Below are 16,751 nucleotides of genomic sequence, written 5' to 3' on the forward strand. Positions count from 1 at the left end.
ATCTAGATGTTGGAGGAGAAAAAGAGTACAAATGGACCTACCCTGGTCAGCCTCCCAAAGGAGCAGAAAGGGGAAGGGGCTGGTTAGTAACCCCTAAAAATCCAAAACAGGGGGGAAATGTTGATAATACAGCTCCTAAAGACATAAGGAAAGCAGGTAAAAGGCTACTATATTTACAAGCAAATCACTGTAAGAGGACAGTAATACGAGTCACACAGCGAGGTGGTGGGACATGTCCAAGGTCACACAGGAATGGTCTGATCTTGCATTCTTTTAAGTCAGTGACAACATTGCAACCTTAATTAATGCAGGATCAAGTTGCCAAATCCAGGTCTAGAACCACAGTCTCCCGACCCCCAGTACTCCAGGCTTCGCTGCCTCCCTCTGTAATAGTCCATTACCTCCAATGGACTATTCACACAAATGTGAGGATTTGCAGACTAGCACCCCTGAGGAGCACAGCACTCGCCTGCAGATCTTAAAGGCATGAATTGCTGTTGCATCACAAGCTTCATCCTGCCAGTTACTAAACTGCCCTTGTAGATAGGTTTCAGAGTGGCAGCCGTGTTAGTCGGTATCAGCAAAAACAACAAGGAGTCCTTGTGGTACCTTAGAGACTAACACATTTACCTGGGCATATACTTTCGTGGGCTAGAACCCACTTCATCAGATGCATGGAGTGGAAGATACAGGAGCAGGTATGAATACATGAAAAGATGTGAATTGCCTTACCAAGTGTGAGGTTAGTCTAACAAGACAATTCAATTGACAGCAGGGTACCAAGGGAGGAAAAAATAACTTTTGAAGTGGTAATGAGAGTGGCCCATTTCAGACAGTTGACAAGAAGGTGTGAGTAACAGTAGGGGGAAATTAGGTTTAGGTTTTATAATGACCCAACCACACCTGGTCTTTATTCAGGCCTAATCTGATGGTGTCCAGTTTGCAAATTAATTCCAATTCAGCAGTCTCTCGTTGGAGTCTGTTTTTGAAGTTTTTTTGTCGAAGAATTGCCACTTTTAGGTCTGTTATTGAGTGACCAGGGAGATTGAAGTGTTCTCCTACTGATTTTTGAATACTATGATTCCTGATATCAGATGTGTGTCCATTTATTCTTTTGAGTAGAGACTGTCCGGTTTGGACCATGTACATGGCAGGGGGGCATTGCTGGCACATATCACATTGGCAAATGTGTACGTGAACGAGCCCCTGATGGTGTGGCTGATGTGGTTAGGTCCTATGATGGTGTCCCTTGAATAGATAAGTGGACACAGTTGGCACCGGGGTTTGTTGCAGGGTTGATGTGTAGTTGCTGGTGAGCATTTGCTTCAGGTTGGGGGGCTGCCTGTAAGTGAGGACTGGCCTGTCTCCGAAGGTCTTTGAGAGTGAGGAATCATCCTTCAGGATAGGTGCTAAGTCCTTGATGATGCGCTAGAGGGGTTTTAGTTGGGGGCTGTAGGTGACAGTTAGTGGTGTTCTGTTACTCTCTTTGTTGGGCCTGTCCTGTAGGAGGAGACTTCTGGGTACCCTTCTGGCTCTGTCAATCTGTTTCCTCACTTCACCAGGTGGGTACTGTAGTTTTAAGAATGCTTGATAGAGATCCTGTAGGGGTTTGTCTCAGTCTGAGGGATCGGAGCAAATGTGGTCGTATCTTTGAGCTTAGCTGTAGACACTGGATCGTGTGATGTGGTCTGGATAAAAGCTGGAGGCATATAGGGAAGTATAGCGGTCAGTAGGTTTCCAATATAGGGTGATGTTTATGTGACCATCGCTTATTAGCACTGTAGTGTCTAGGAAGTGGGCCTCTTGTGTATACTGGTCCTCGCTGAGGTTGATGGTGGGGTGGAAATTGTTGAAATCTTGGTGGAATTCCTCAAGGGCTTCCTTCCCATGGGTCCAGATGATGAAGATGTCAATGTAGTGCAAGTAGAGTAGGTGCGTAAGGGGACAAGCTGAGGAAGCGTTGTTCTAAGTCAGCCATAAAAATGTTGGCATACTGTGGGGCCATGTGGGTACCCATAGCAGTCCCACTGACTTGAAGGTATAAATTGTCTCCAAAACTGAAAGAGTTGTGGGGGAGGACAAAGTCCAGCCACTAGGTTTGCCATGATGGTATCGGGGATGCTATTCCTGATGGCTTATAGTCCATCTTTGTGTAGAATGTTCGTGTAGACAGCTTCTATATCCACAGTGGCTAGGATGATGTTTTCTGGAAGATCACCAAAGGATTGCAGTTTCCTCAGGAAGTCAGTGGTCTCTCAAATCTAGCTGGGTATGCTGGTAGCGTAGGGCCTGAGGAGAAAGTCTTCATAGCCAGATAATCCTACTGTCAGGGTGCCAATGTCTGAGATGATGGGGCATACAGGATTCCCAGGTTTATGGACTTTGGGTAGCAGATAGAATACCCCTGGTCGGGGCTCTAGGAGTGTGTCAGTGTAGATTTGTTCCTGTGCTTCTTTAGGGAGTTTCTTGAGCAGATGGTGTAGTTTCTTTTGGTAAGCCTCAGTGGGGTCAGAGGGTAATGGCCTGTAGAATGTGGTGTCAGAGAGTTGTCTTGCAGCCTCTTGTTCATATTCCGACCTATTCATGACTACTACAGCACCTCTTTTATCAGCCTTTTTTACTGTGATGTCAGAGTTGTGTCTGAGGCTGTGGATGGCAGTGTGTTCTGCACGGCTGAGGTTATGGGGCAAGTGATGCTGCTTTTCCACAATTTCAGCCTGTGCACGTCAGCGGAAGCACTCTACGTAGAAGTCCAGTGTGTTGTTTCGACCTTCAGGAGGAACACTTGGTAAGGCAATTCACATCTTTTCATTTATACCTGCTCCTGTATCTTCCACACCATGCATCTGATGAAGTGGGTTCTAGCCCATGAAAGCTTATGCCCAAATAAATTTGTTAGTCTCTAAGGTGCCACAAGGACTCCTCATTGTTTTTGTCCTTGTAGAGGTTTCCCTAATGACGTTACTAATACCACCTAAGTTTTTAATAAACTGAAGAAATGTAGCTTATTTTGTATCATTTGTGCTGTTTACTTTTGCCATTTCATTCAGTGAAAAGAACAACAGTTCACTTTTGTTTACTGTTTCTACTAAGTTTCAACTTTCTGGTTCTGATTCATTAGCACAATGCTACTATGTTTGAGTCGCAAACACTGGATGCAAATATTTCCTCTGCAAATAAGACACTGCTCACAGATTTATTTATTTTTAAGTATTAAAAACAAGGTTTTCTAAAATTCAGTTTAGCTTCCGTTTTCACTTTAAAAATTAGCATTGTGAAAAAGCCAATAAAACATTCAATAGGAAAGGAACATATTTACCTTAAACATCCTATTAACAAAATTATTTCTCTTTTACCTTATCTGAAATAGTGACATAAGATCAACTCTGCTACTAGAGGAACTTTATTTGATGTTCCTGTCATTAACCAAGAGACCTAGGTTACATTCCTTTTGTTATGATGTTTTATATGAGCAATCTTCTGATTCTCAGTCAGACTCCAACAAAAAAATATCCAAAGGCATCTTTTGTTTGTGACTCAGTCTTTATGAGCTTCAATCCCTTGAGACCTTGGAAAGGAGTAAATATCTCTGTCTTTTGTACCAGTATCTGGAAATACAATAAAAACAAACCTAATCCTGTTCTGCAAAAGTCACCCTGTTATAAAAGAGCAGTTTACATTATAAAGGCCCTCATGCTACAGTCCTTACACATACTTAACTTCCAGAGAAGTCAACTGATGCTTTGTGTTCATGAGGACTGCAGGATCAGGTGGTTAAAATGCCAGAGGCCAACCTACACCAGTGTTCCAACAATTACGACCACCTCTGCACTAGTGGTAGCAATAGCAGCACATTTAGGAAAACAGGCAAATGCACAAAAGGTCAGAAATTTGGGAGACAATTTCAGATCGTATGTAGCAACTACTTGCTGCATAAGAGTAAGTTATTCATATATCACACATGACTAGTAAAAGCAAAGTGGACTCACAACAAACCTTGGTCTGAAAACTCTAAGCTTCTCATAATTTAAGATCTGTATGTACTTTGTCTCGGGTCCACCTCCAGTATAAAAAAAACCACCAAAAACAAGGCCCTAATCCTTGAAAGTCTTATGCATGTGTGCAACTTTACCTAGCTTGAGTAGTTCCATTGATTTCAAGGGAGCTATTCACAGAGCCAGATTCCCTGTTTGCACAATTCCATTAGTGTTAAAGTTAGGTGAGCAGAGAATCAGACCCACAGCGCATACAAAAAGAAAAGGAGGACTTGTGGCACCTTAGAGACTAACAAATTTATTAGAGCATAAGCTTTCGTGAGCTGTTAGTTTAGACTAGTTTAGACTAATAAATTTGTTAGTCTCTAAGGTGCCACAAGTCCTCCTTTTCTTTTTGTGGATACAGATAACACGGCTGCTACTCTGAAACAGTGCATACATATACACATGTGCTTAAGATTGGAGCCCCAACTGTTACTTACCCAAAACAAAATAAAGAGCCTATGTAATGGTTGCAGAATTTGGCCTCAAGTGATATAAAAGTTTTAGAGTAGTTTCATTGTAATTACTACTGTATATCATTGGAATAAACTACATGAGTTTTCCAGTAATTAGTCTTGAAAACACTTGCTATAATGCATTTCTCTTTCAAAGACATAAAAATAAGTGCAATGCAAGAATATGATACTGGAAATCTATTTTATTCACTAAAATAATGAAAATAAGCAATCACCAACTTAGATTTATGCACACAATAACAGTTTCCTCTAAATACCTTAAACGAAAACACTATGTTAATGTTCTTTAACTGCTATTGCTTCAGACAGAATATAATTCATACTATTAAACACAGTAGACAAACACAAAGGATGAAATCTGCAAGGCTGTGCGCGTACTGCAAGGCTTACTACACCAAACTAAGTAAGTAGTACTCTGACAGTAGAAAATTATATTTGAACAACAGCAATGACTGTAAAACATACAAAATGTATTCACTAGGTATACCAGGCTTCTCTTGTTAAGATCTTAACAAATTTTACAAAAGTGGGCTAGCATTATTATCCTCATTTAACATAGAAACAACCAGTCCTGAAGCTAGGGCTCTGATCTCATGCCCATTGATTTCAGTGCTGGAAGATCAGGGCCTAAACAACTTACCTAAACTCATAAAAACATAGGAACGGTTTAAAAAGTCCACAACTTCTGCATCCCCAGCCTCTTCTCCATTAGCATTTTTCTTCCTATTTTCCACCACAACATTATCACTGGTGCAGCTCCACTAGTGGTAACTACAACAGAAAAAGTGCCACAGACAGGCTGCCAGCAGACACCAGCATTTTAACTACTTGACAGTGTAGTTGCAGAGCAGGGCTAGATAACATGCTGGTTAGAACACCAGCAGTAGTTCTCAGGTTTCCACCATCATTATCAGTGGCGGCCACACTGACAAAAGGCTCCCTAAGCCAGCCTTAGGTTCAGTGCAGGCCAAAGCAGTTTCACCTTCAGAGAGAATCCGGGCTTGAGTACATAGATAAAATAATCACAAAGCGTGAAAGTTAAGGCAGTATTCGTGTAAATCAACCTCTGGCTGTAATATATCTGCCCTTATTCTTAGAGATAAAATCAATTCCCTCATTCCCACAAATGCAGCCCACTACCTGTTCACCCTAAGTAACTGAAGTGGTCACATTCCCTCTGCTCCCTTTGCCCCTACCCACCAACTCAGGGAGTTTGAGACACTGGATCAACGTAAGTATGGATCCAGAGTCAGCTCCTTCAGCTGGCCGTTTTGGGACTGACACTCAGATCCCACCTGCAATAGATAGGGATGAACACTCTTCTGCCAAGTCCCCTCAAGTAGGGAGAGTATGGGGCTTAAATTATGTGAAGTCTGCATGGACCCTCCATGCTTAGATTAATTTTATATATTAGAGACATGCACCTAAGCAAATTATAGGTTTTGTGCTGCCATTTTCCCCTTGGTGAAATATCACATACAGATTACTCCTGGGGGAATTCTGTGCCACTGCAGAATTCCCTGTTTCCCCTGAAGAATTTCTGGCAGCCACCAGGGGCTGCTGGACTCTGCAAAGCCCAGATCGCAGTGAGCAGAGCGCCCAGCCTGGCAGGACTGCATGCTCTTTGATCCTCATCCTCCCAGGGATGGGAGAGGGCCCGGGAGACCCAGGCAGGTCTGGCAAAGAGCGAGGAAGGGCAGGGCCACACCACACCATGTCCCCCAGCGGGACAGTAAAGAAGTTGGGGGGGTAAAGGCTCTGGGGGTGCTGGTGTCTGGGCTGGGGGCTGCTCTGCAGCTGGGCTCTGTGGGGGGGGGTCTGGGCTCTAGGGGCCCCACACAGCCCCCTCCAACACCCCCCAATGGGAACTGGGTTGTTCATAGAATCATAGACTTTAAGGTCAGAAGGGACCATTATGATCGTCTAGTCTGACCTTCTGCACAAAGCAGGCCATAGAATCTCACCCACCCACTCCTGCAATAAACCTCTCACCTATGTCTGAACTATTGAAGTCCTCAAATCGTGGTTTAAAGACTTCAGGGTGCAGAGAATCCTCCAGCAAGTGACCCATGCCCCACGCTGCTGAGGAAGGCCAAAAAAAAAAAACACACAAACACAACACACAGGGCCTCTGCCAATCTGCCCTGGAGGAAAATTCCTTCCCGACCCCAAATATGACCATCAGCTAAAACCTGAGCATGTGGGCAAGACTCACCAGCCAGACACCCAGGAAAGAATTCTCTGTAGTAACTCAGATCCCACCCCATCTAACATCCCATCACAGGCCATTGGGCACATCTGCCGCTAATAGTTGAAGATCAATTATTTGCCAGAATTAGGCTATCCCAACCTATCATCCCTTCCATAAACTTATCAAGCTTAGTCTTGAAGCCAGATATGCCTTTTGCCCCCACTGCTTCCCTTGGAAGGCTGTTCCAGAACTTCACTCCCCTGATGGTAAGAAACCTTTGTCTTATTTCAAGTCTAAACTTCCCGATGACCAGTTTATATCCATTTGTTCTTGTGTCCACATTAGTCCTGAGCTTAAATAATTCTTCTCCCTCCGTGGTATTTATCCCTCTGATATATTTACAGAGAGCAATCATATCTCCCCTCAGCCTTCTTTTGGTTAGGCTAAACAAGCCAAGCCCTTTGAGTCTCCTCTCACAAGACAGGTTTTCCATTCCTCGGATCATCTTAGTAGCCCTTCTCTGTACCTGTTCCAGTTTGAATTCATCTTTCTTAAACATGGGAGACCAGAACTGCACATAATATTCCAGATGAGGTCTCACCAGTGCCTTGTATAACGGTACTAACACCTCCTTATCTCTACTGGAAATACCTTGCCTGATGCATCCCAAGACCGCATTGGCTTTTTTCACGGCCATATCGCATTGGCGGCTCATAGTCATCCTGTGATCAACCAATACTCTGAGGTCCTTCTCCTCTGTTACTGCCAAGTGATGCGTCCCCAGTTTATAACTAAAATTCTTGTTATTAATCCCTTAATGCATGACCTTGCACTTTTCACTATTAAGTTTCATCCTATTACTATTACTCCAGTTTACAAGGTCATCCAGATCTTCCTGTATGATATCCCGGTCCTTCTCTGTATTGGCAATACCTCCCAGCTTCGTGTCATCCGCAAACTTTATTGCACATTCCCACTTTTTGTGCCAAGGTAGTAATAAAAAGATTAAATAAGATTGGTCCCAAAACCGATCCCTGAGGAACTCCACTAGTAACCTCCTTCCAGCCTGACAGTTCACCTTTCAGTGTGACCCGTTGTAGTCTCCCCTTTAACCAGTTCCTTATCCATCTTTCAATTTTCATATTGATCCCCATCTTTTCTAATTTAGCTAATAATTCCCCATGTGGAACCATATCAAATGCCTTACTGAAATCGAGGTAAATTAGATCTACTACATTTCCTTTGTCTAAAAAAATCTGTTACCTTCTCAAAGAAGATCAGGTTGGTTTGACACGATCTACCTTTTGTAAAACCATGTTGTATTTTGTCCCAATTACCATTGACCTCAATGTCCTTAACTACTTTCTCCTTCAAAATTTTTTCCAAGACCTTGCATACTACAGATGTCAAATAGGCCTGTTACCTGGCTCACTTTTTCCCCCCTTTCTGAAAAATAGGAACTATGTTAGCAATTCTCCAATCATACAGTACAATTCCTGAGTTTACAGATTCATTAAAAATTCTTGCTAATGGGCTTGCAATTTCAGGTGCCAGTTCCTTTAATATTCTTGGATGAAGATTATCTGGTTATTATAATCCCCTGATTTAGTCCCATTAAGCTGTTCAAGTTTGGCTTCTACCTCAGATGTGGTAATGTCTACCTCCATATCCTCCTTCCCATTTGTCGTCCTACCATTATCCTTAAGCTCCTCATTAAAGACTGAGGCAAAGTATTTGTTTAGATATTGTTGTAGGGGTTTCTTTAATTCTCTAGTTCTAGATTCTGAAGGAATCTTTTTTGCTGTTGTCTGTACTGATGACATACTTGTTGACAGGTAGTTTGAAATAAATTACCAAAATAATTGAAACTGGACTGATTACATTTTGACAAATTAAATATGCAGAATCTTTAATTTTTTTGGTGCAGAATTCCCCCAGGAGTAATAATGTATATAAACCTGTTGCTATCATTTACCTAGTGGGATGCTGGTACAGTATACAACCACCTCCCTTCTCCATTAGCTCTTCCATGCAGTACATTTTCCCTGAGCACTACAGAGCATAAGTGATGTTTACTTGAAGAGTGATGCCCATCTTATTGATACTGTTGACAAGACTGTCTGACCTCCTCTTCCCCTCACAAATTGTATATGTAACCAAGAGAAAAAATTGCTACATTAGAAGAACTGAAAAAAGCAAGCAAAGGAAACCTCCCCACTGATTGATGGGGCCAAAATAAAAATAAATAAATAAAATAAAATAATAATCTCAGTTTTAGGATTCTGCATTCTAGCATTATGGGTTACCATGTGCTTTGTAACCGTTTTTTTAGACTATTATTGACGTGATACAGGATGTAAAAAGCAATGCTAAATTACATGGACTCTTTGAAACTAACTTGTAAGTTGGAGGAGATGGGAAGGATTCCACAGACTTTTGCTAAAGATGACGACAGTTAATGATAACTATGCAGATGTTCACATCTGTTTACTAGTAAATGATTAAGTGCTCAGAAAGGTGAGGCCGATGTTAAAAAAAACAAAAAAAAACCCCACCTCAGTTCACAGGAACACAAATGCTAGCAACAAAGATAAGGGGTCAGATTCTCCAGCAAAGCATGGCTGCCTTGTGGTTCATTGCAGCCATGCTTTGGCCCTAAACCCATTTTAACAAGCCCATGGAAGATTACCATGCAGTCATGGCGACTCCTGTGATATAGAACTGATATAGGGGCTCTTACACCACTCCTCTTCACTGCTGGGGAAGCAGGGATATACAGGGTCTTGGTAGTGGACAGGAGCGTGATTGGGACACCCATCCAAAGATCTACATGGTGCAAATGTTTTCAGCCCTAAGGAGCTGTTATGGCTTGGTGTCAGTTAAAACATATGGAGCAGAAGAAAGCTTGGTACATTGACATGTTATACAGGCTTTTCTAAGTCAACTGAAAGCCTCAGGGAACGTGTAAGATGTGCTCAGTTCCAACCTTAATGTGACAGAATTCAGATTTCAAAGATACCCAACATAATCTAGTACCCACAGATCTTTGTCAGGAGAGGCTAGGAATCATCTCTCTTTCTACAATAGATGTCATTCCCCAATCACATCTCAGATCATTGGTGTGGTTAAGAATGTCCTATTAATGTACACTACCAAGCCTGTAGCTAAGATAAGGACTTCCCTTCTCAGAGCTACAAGCTTAATTATCCACCATACAGAAAGGAAAATGTACCAGTCTTCCCAGTGTGCATATATAAAATGCCCTCTATAAAGGGCTAGAGCTAGAAAAGCTAGAGCTGAAAAAACAATGGAAACAGTATAAATGTATTTTATTTGAAAAAAATACTAAGTTAATCAAACTGATTATTCTATAAGTAGTTTGGATTGTTATTGTAAATTGATTATTCTATAAATAGTATTTGACAAGTTCAGCTGCTAACAGCTAATGAAGCTTCTACTTGAATTCAAGTGGTAGTGACCTGTGTTTTCTGCAGCACGAGGGTGTGAGCTCGACCCCTACTTTCACCATGAAGCTTTGATAACTCATGGTGGGCAAAATGAGAACCATGAAAGCCTTTGTGAGCATGGATTTGTACAGTATGTTTTATTAAAGACACTTTATTCCCAGGTGTTTCACTGACCAAAAGAAGAAGAGGCCTTATAAACAATGAACACATGCACATCAAAATTTTACCAAATATCAATCTAGCTAGGCACTTGTAGGATTCCCTGCAGTGCAGCATGTGAGCACCTTAAAAGTACATCAGACACTAAATAGATTGGACAGTATTTCTCCATGGACAGGTCAAAACAATTACTATTTGTCTGTGCTTGTTTCTAAAACCCTATGAATTAACTACAGTGCACACCAAAGAAGACAACATACCAAAAGAATAACCAGTACTTCATTAAATCCTTTTTGGCTAACAATAGAAGAGCTCCTCACATTGCTCAGTTTAAATAGAAAACTAAAGAATGTGAGTTCTGAATGCAAACGCAACCTTCACAAGGCATTTCAGTTCTGTAAAAGTTACAAGAACTATCTCAACCTAATTATTTATAGCTCTGAGCTATTGGTCTTTTGATTTCCAGCGTGGGAAAGCCAAATCTTAAGCAAAAAGAAAAGGAAGGGAAATTTAAAAAAAATGTTTTACACGTACACCTACACGAGCAACATGAATAAAATTTAATGCTTAGATTCTGTTAAAAATATATCCCTTTGAGTTATGTGGAACTACAACTGATTTTTTATATAGCACTAAAATAATGTTGCCTTGTCTCTGAATATGTAATATAGATGAAGTTTCTGCTAAATCTATGGCATCATCTAAAACTAATTATATTCAAGTCCAAAATCTACTTTTTCTTTAAAACTATACAAAACTTCAGTCTTAAAAAAAACTTTAGTATTTTTTCCTTTGCTTTTTATTCCGTTATTTGTACTTCAACCCCATAAGAAAAATGAAAGAGCATATTTCGAGGCACCTCTTCAACACAGTGATCTCCCTCTAGTTTTCTACTGTAGATTTAGAAATTTAATTCCTATGATAGCTTGTGTCAAACTGGATCAGACCCATTGTTCATCTAGTTCAGTATCCCATCTCTGACAGTGGCCAGCACCAGATGATTCAGTGAAAGCTGTAAGAACCTTGTAGTAAGCAGATGTGGGATAATCTGCACCCCTCATTAGGTCCCATCCTCGTCTCCAATAGCCAAACTAGCTTGAACCCTGAAGCATGAAACAAAATCCAAGTCTGGTTTTCCATGGCTCCTGAGAAATACCCACTAATCTTTGTGATTTTCTTTTTCACCATTAAAGGGATTGTTAGATTCAGTTTCCCAGTGCAATAAAACTAAAAATAGTCAATAAAATCTGGCAACAGATAAAACACACATACCCTTATTCATAAAACAATTTATTTGTTGCATTATCATGTTTCTATTAAAAACAAAACAAAACCAGAATCCGAGGTCTTCCATGAAAAGGTTTCCTGTTTCATAGCCAAAACATCTTCTGGAATAGTTCTTTTCTTTCTGTTTTTAATAAACTGATTAAATTTGGTTGGACTGACCTTTTTTCCCCCTCTAGATCTTTTGTCACGGAGAAAAACAAAAAACAAACAGTCTGGGGATTTCTGGGTTGACTTCTGTGGGACCATTCACAGTGCATAAAGTTAAGCACATGCATGAGTCTTTGCAGAATTGGGGAATGAGGTCCAGATCCTGCAAAGATTTACATACAAGAGTTTGACTTCAATGGGATTGCTTACATATGTAAAGCTAACCACATGAGTAAGTCTTTGCAAGATCAGAGCCTAAGTAAATTTCAACTACTTGAAAGCCAGTTTACCACAGGTGAGTGTGAGAAAGACTCTTGGAAGCACATAAATATTGCTTTATTCTTACATAGCATGGGGGGAGGGGGGGTTGGGAGGTTTTACAGGCTGAGTGGCTGCATAAGAGAGAACCTTCACTCCTGCCTGCAAATCACAGAGCAGATCCCATCCCACCCCTGAATAAGCTGGCACAGAAGGGGCCATAGGCAGAAGAAGCAGAGATTCTAATCAGCATGCACCAAGGTGGATCCACTGACTGAACTACCACATGGTGAGTGTAGAAGGGCAGCCATCTTTATTCTGACCCAGAGGCTGAGATCAGCTACCAAGGGACTGCATTGCAGCCTGTCCCTAGAGGTGAGAAGTTGCATTCCTTCCATCCATCCACCCCTGATTAGTAATCTGGCAAAAGGCAAAGCAATCAGCCACAGTCCATTTTCAAAACTCTATGTAATAGGTGAACTGTGCAAAATTCTTATATTTACACAAATGAAACTGCATTTGTGCACACGTACCAAATAACCGCTTATGCAAACAAACTTGTGCACACAAATACAAGAATTTGCACATGCAGGTAATGAACATTACATGCAAATTAAGAACTTTAAACATATAAAATGAGTGCACCCACCTTTTGCACAATTCCTGTATTCTGTCTCTTTTTGAAATTATGACCTATGATGTGTACTTGCTGACAAGAAAGTTGTTTTACAAAAATGGAGATTTGTTTGTTCATATTAATCCTTATCTTGGAGTTAGAGGGTACTTTTTTTTAAAGCATCTAAATATTCCCTAAGTCCCATGGAACTTAGGAGCTTTTTGAAAATTTTACCCATACCTTTGATTTTTATAGATTTATTTGTCAATATGGATTATTATTAAGACCTATATTGAACTGTTACTACTGAAATGCGCTTTTTAAAATGTTTGTTATTTAAAATCTAACTAGGCAAGTATCAAAAATAAAGCTCACTATTATTGGCTTATGTCCTCTTAAGGTGGTTTTGATGTTCTTTCAGGAGCTCTCATGCTATTAAACCATTTGTTTATATGGCTACTGTACAACTTCACTGTTATGCCAAATCTTTGACAGCACTTACACCAAAGGATATGCATATTACTGTGTATGAGAGGAAACATCAACAGGCCTTACTTTAAGTGCTAACAAATTTTAGTCCTCACTGACATTGGATAAACTTCCTTTTTATTCACTCTTGGACATGGAAAAATTTGACGAGACACAAAAAACTTTGGCTGGTTATACAAATTAAAAACAGAAGGTTTGACTATGCACGAATAAATTAATAGCTATAGCACCTTTCACAGCTAGAAAGTTATTACCTTAAGGGCCTGATCCAAAGCACATTGAAATCAATGGAAAGACTCTCGTTGGCTTCAACAGGGTTTGGATCAGACCCTAAAAAAAGCAAACAAACAGAATTTTGAGACAAATTTTTTGCCTCCTTGCAGCTTTGGCTGAGAAAACTGGTTTGGCATGAAAATGGCCAGATTTACGCTGAAGAAAAATTACTTTTTTCCCGTTCTCTGTAACATTACTTTTAAAAGTTACCCCAGTTAAAACTGATGACTGTCCAAATTTTCTTTGGGTCCCTGATAAGTTATTACTGCCCCTTCAAACTTGCTAAAAAGAAATTTGTTTTTTTGAAAACTAGTGTGTTAGCTACATTCGGGGGGGGGGGGGGGGAAGCTTGTAGTTAAGCAAAGTTACTAACAACTCTTGTATCTAATTATAATGGGGGTGTGTACACAAGAACAACAAAATGTCAAATGTTAGGACAGTGTGGCATTTTGTGGACTCATTCCAGTAGCAAGAGATTTCTCATTAAACCCAACTCAGCAAGAGAAAAAAACTGAGTGGCTCTCTGGTATGAGAAGTATAGGGAGTGACAGAAAGTACTGGGGCTAAACCAGCTTGAAAGGAAACTGGCATGAGGTTCTCAGTAGAATTGTGAATACAATCCTGCCCCAGAGATGTGTTACAAAATAAAAAGAAAGCTGCAACATTCATTGAGAACCATTCATCTCATACACTGAGTAAGGAAGGTGTCCCACAGAAAATATGGTTTACGATTCTGTAATACAAGATATAGCAAAGTGTATATACACAATAGGGCAGAGTTAAGGGTATGCTGATAACTTTGCAGATGTAATGTTCTTGTGATGCAGGTTTTTGGGGGGAGGGGCTTGTATGGAAAAATCTCTCACTACACTTTTTTTTTAAAATGTATCTCTGATGATGGTGGGTGAGTAATAGGGGACAAAGAGGAATACTTACGACTCCAACCTTACCATTTTCCCACATCATTTACTGCAAATTAAAACAATACTCTCAGCACATATGTTGGCTGCTCTCCCCCTCCTTAGTATAAAATTAACAACACTAGCCTGGTTTGATGAATAAATTACACTGCAGTCCATCCGTCTGTGTAAAGCGGATTGGGATCGGGAAATGTGCGGCCTGCAGGAGGATGGTATGGTTCTTTGACTCACATTGGAAGGATGAATAGGGAAGCTAGAATGGAATTTCCAGTTCATATCAGGAGGGCAGATGGGGTAGTTCAAGCTTTCTGCCTCAGAGGGAATGGGGGAAGGCTGCTGTTTCTGGACTGTAAAGTATATGAAGAAGAAGAAGAGATGTGTAGTCTCTTGACCACAGACAGAAGCTGGAATGGGGAAAGGGCCAAGTCTGTATATGGAGGGTAAGAATTGAAGTGTTAGTTCCCCAGCCCAACATGAGAAGATATAATAGAAGACAGCCTGTGAGCAAGTCTATGGGCTACACAGTGGTGATTTGAGAAGCTATGCAGCTCATGTTCAAAATGTCTATAACCCAGTGCGAGTAGGTATAAAAATTTTTCTCTGTTTCATAGGTTGGTGCTGGGCAAGGATTGAAGGGCAGAGTTAAAGTTGGTTTTGGAACATACAGTACAATATTTCATAAGTGCAGATTTATGTAAGTGATTGTTGAAACTGTGGTTGTATTTGAATATACATCTATCTCCCCTTAACTACTTATTTCTATTCTTCTAAATGCTGTTACTGAATATTTTTTAGTTAAACTTTAGCTTCTTTGGCCTACATATGTTTAAACTTTGGTGCCAACTAGCCACTAAGGGTAACAAAGGCTTACACAGCTCCTTCTGTACTCAAAATATCTTAAAGCACTTTACGAAGTCATAAGTTAAACACTGGTAGTACAGTGACTGCAGTAGGCAAATAAAACAGCTATTATGCACTCAGTAGCAGCTCCCAATCCTGCAACATGCTCAGCACTTTGTGGGAGCTGCACAGCACTCCTATCTCCCACTGAAACAAAAAGAAGTTGAAGGACTCAGTGCCCCAAAGGAGCTGATCAAGCACTAAAAGAAGGAATGTTGCTGAACACACCAGGTTCTTCCCTGAATTCTTTGAGAAGTGCCAAGAGACTTAACATCCATTGCTTTTGGTATGATGCGTAACCAGAGAGTGATATTAGTGTAATGGAGCTGCATGAGATAAGAAGCTATTAGAAGTATATAAACAAACTCTAAACAAACCACCAAAAAGGTACTTTTAAATACGACAAAAACATAATTCATACATTTCACACAATTTTAAGCATATGCTTAAGTCCCATTTACTTCAATGAGACTTAAGCACAGGCTTAAATGCTTTGCTATAACAAAGTCACAGACAAAATCCTGCATCAATAAGAAACCAATGGCAAAAATCCCATTGGCTTCAACAGATGAAGGATCATTTCCCAAACATATTGATTCTCCACTGTATTCTGCACTTACCTAATGAGGGGGCATGGGAGAAAAATGTGGGATGGTAGGGATAAGAATCAAAATTAGAGTAAAGAAAAATGTTCCTAAACGCTTTGTGCTTTGCAACTACTTGCCACGTATGAGCTTTTTCTGGGGATTTTAATTATAAAAGCAGATTTGGAAAACAATGTTTCTCTATTCAGACCTTTTTCATTAGCTGTATACAGTTCTTCCTGAATTATATTTTTTAGGTACCCACAACAAAGACATGTGGAGCAAAAAAACCCATGAAAATTGAACGTATTGAGGAAAAATATGTTTGAAAAGTGCCGAAAATGCCAGAGCAGCCACTATGGCTACCAAGTCAGCAGCACATGTATTTTGTGCTGTGAAAATTTCTGTCTAGGTCACAAACTAAAGTTCTTAAAGAAATATATTTATTCAGAATTCTTTTACCATTATGTTAAACTCAAATTCTCTCAAACTTAATTTAAAGAACATCGGCAGTTAAGAGAAAAACCCCCTGAAATTCTGCTTTGAATTGAGTCCTTCCTGCATTACTGAAGACCAGCATAAAACATTTACAGACACACATAGTTTGTTTTGTTTCTGAAAAGGAGAACTAGGTTTCTTCACCTCAAGCAACATCCTTTTAAAAGTGACATGAGCCAACTGCTACTGACATTTTCTTTAGGAGACCTAATATGACATATTTATAGATTTTTTGAAGCAGTGATAAGCAGAGCAAATACACATAGGTTTGTTTTTCATATGGTGAAGACGAAAAAAACCCCTAAGCATACTCCAGATTGATATTGACTACCTAAATAGTGCATCAGCTGGCTCCAGGAAGCACTGCTGTTTTAGGTAAACCACGCTGTGATACTCCAAGATAGGTCTGCTATATTTATGAGACAGTTTCCTGTTTCAGGACATTATTC

The 16,751-nt window shown here is 40.2% G+C and overlaps 2 protein-coding genes across 4 annotated transcripts in view; one reads left to right on the plus strand and one right to left on the minus strand.

The window, feature by feature from the left end:
* Window positions 1-16,751, minus strand: part of PIP5K1B (phosphatidylinositol-4-phosphate 5-kinase type 1 beta) — a 185,406-nt gene that overhangs the window by 143,853 nt on the left and 24,802 nt on the right. The window lies entirely within an intron of this gene.
* The window catches only part of TMEM252 (transmembrane protein 252), a 69,609-nt gene continuing 65,109 nt past the window's right edge, over window positions 12,252-16,751 (plus strand). Inside the window, exon 1 of the mRNA XM_074953284.1 lies at window positions 12,252-12,311. The gene's annotated coding sequence lies outside the window, so the exon portion shown is untranslated. The remainder of the gene's footprint in view (window positions 12,312-16,751) is intronic.

The sequence above is a fragment of the Natator depressus genome, chromosome 5, assembly GCF_965152275.1.
Source record: "Natator depressus isolate rNatDep1 chromosome 5, rNatDep2.hap1, whole genome shotgun sequence".
Lineage (NCBI taxonomy): Eukaryota > Metazoa > Chordata > Testudines > Cheloniidae > Natator > Natator depressus.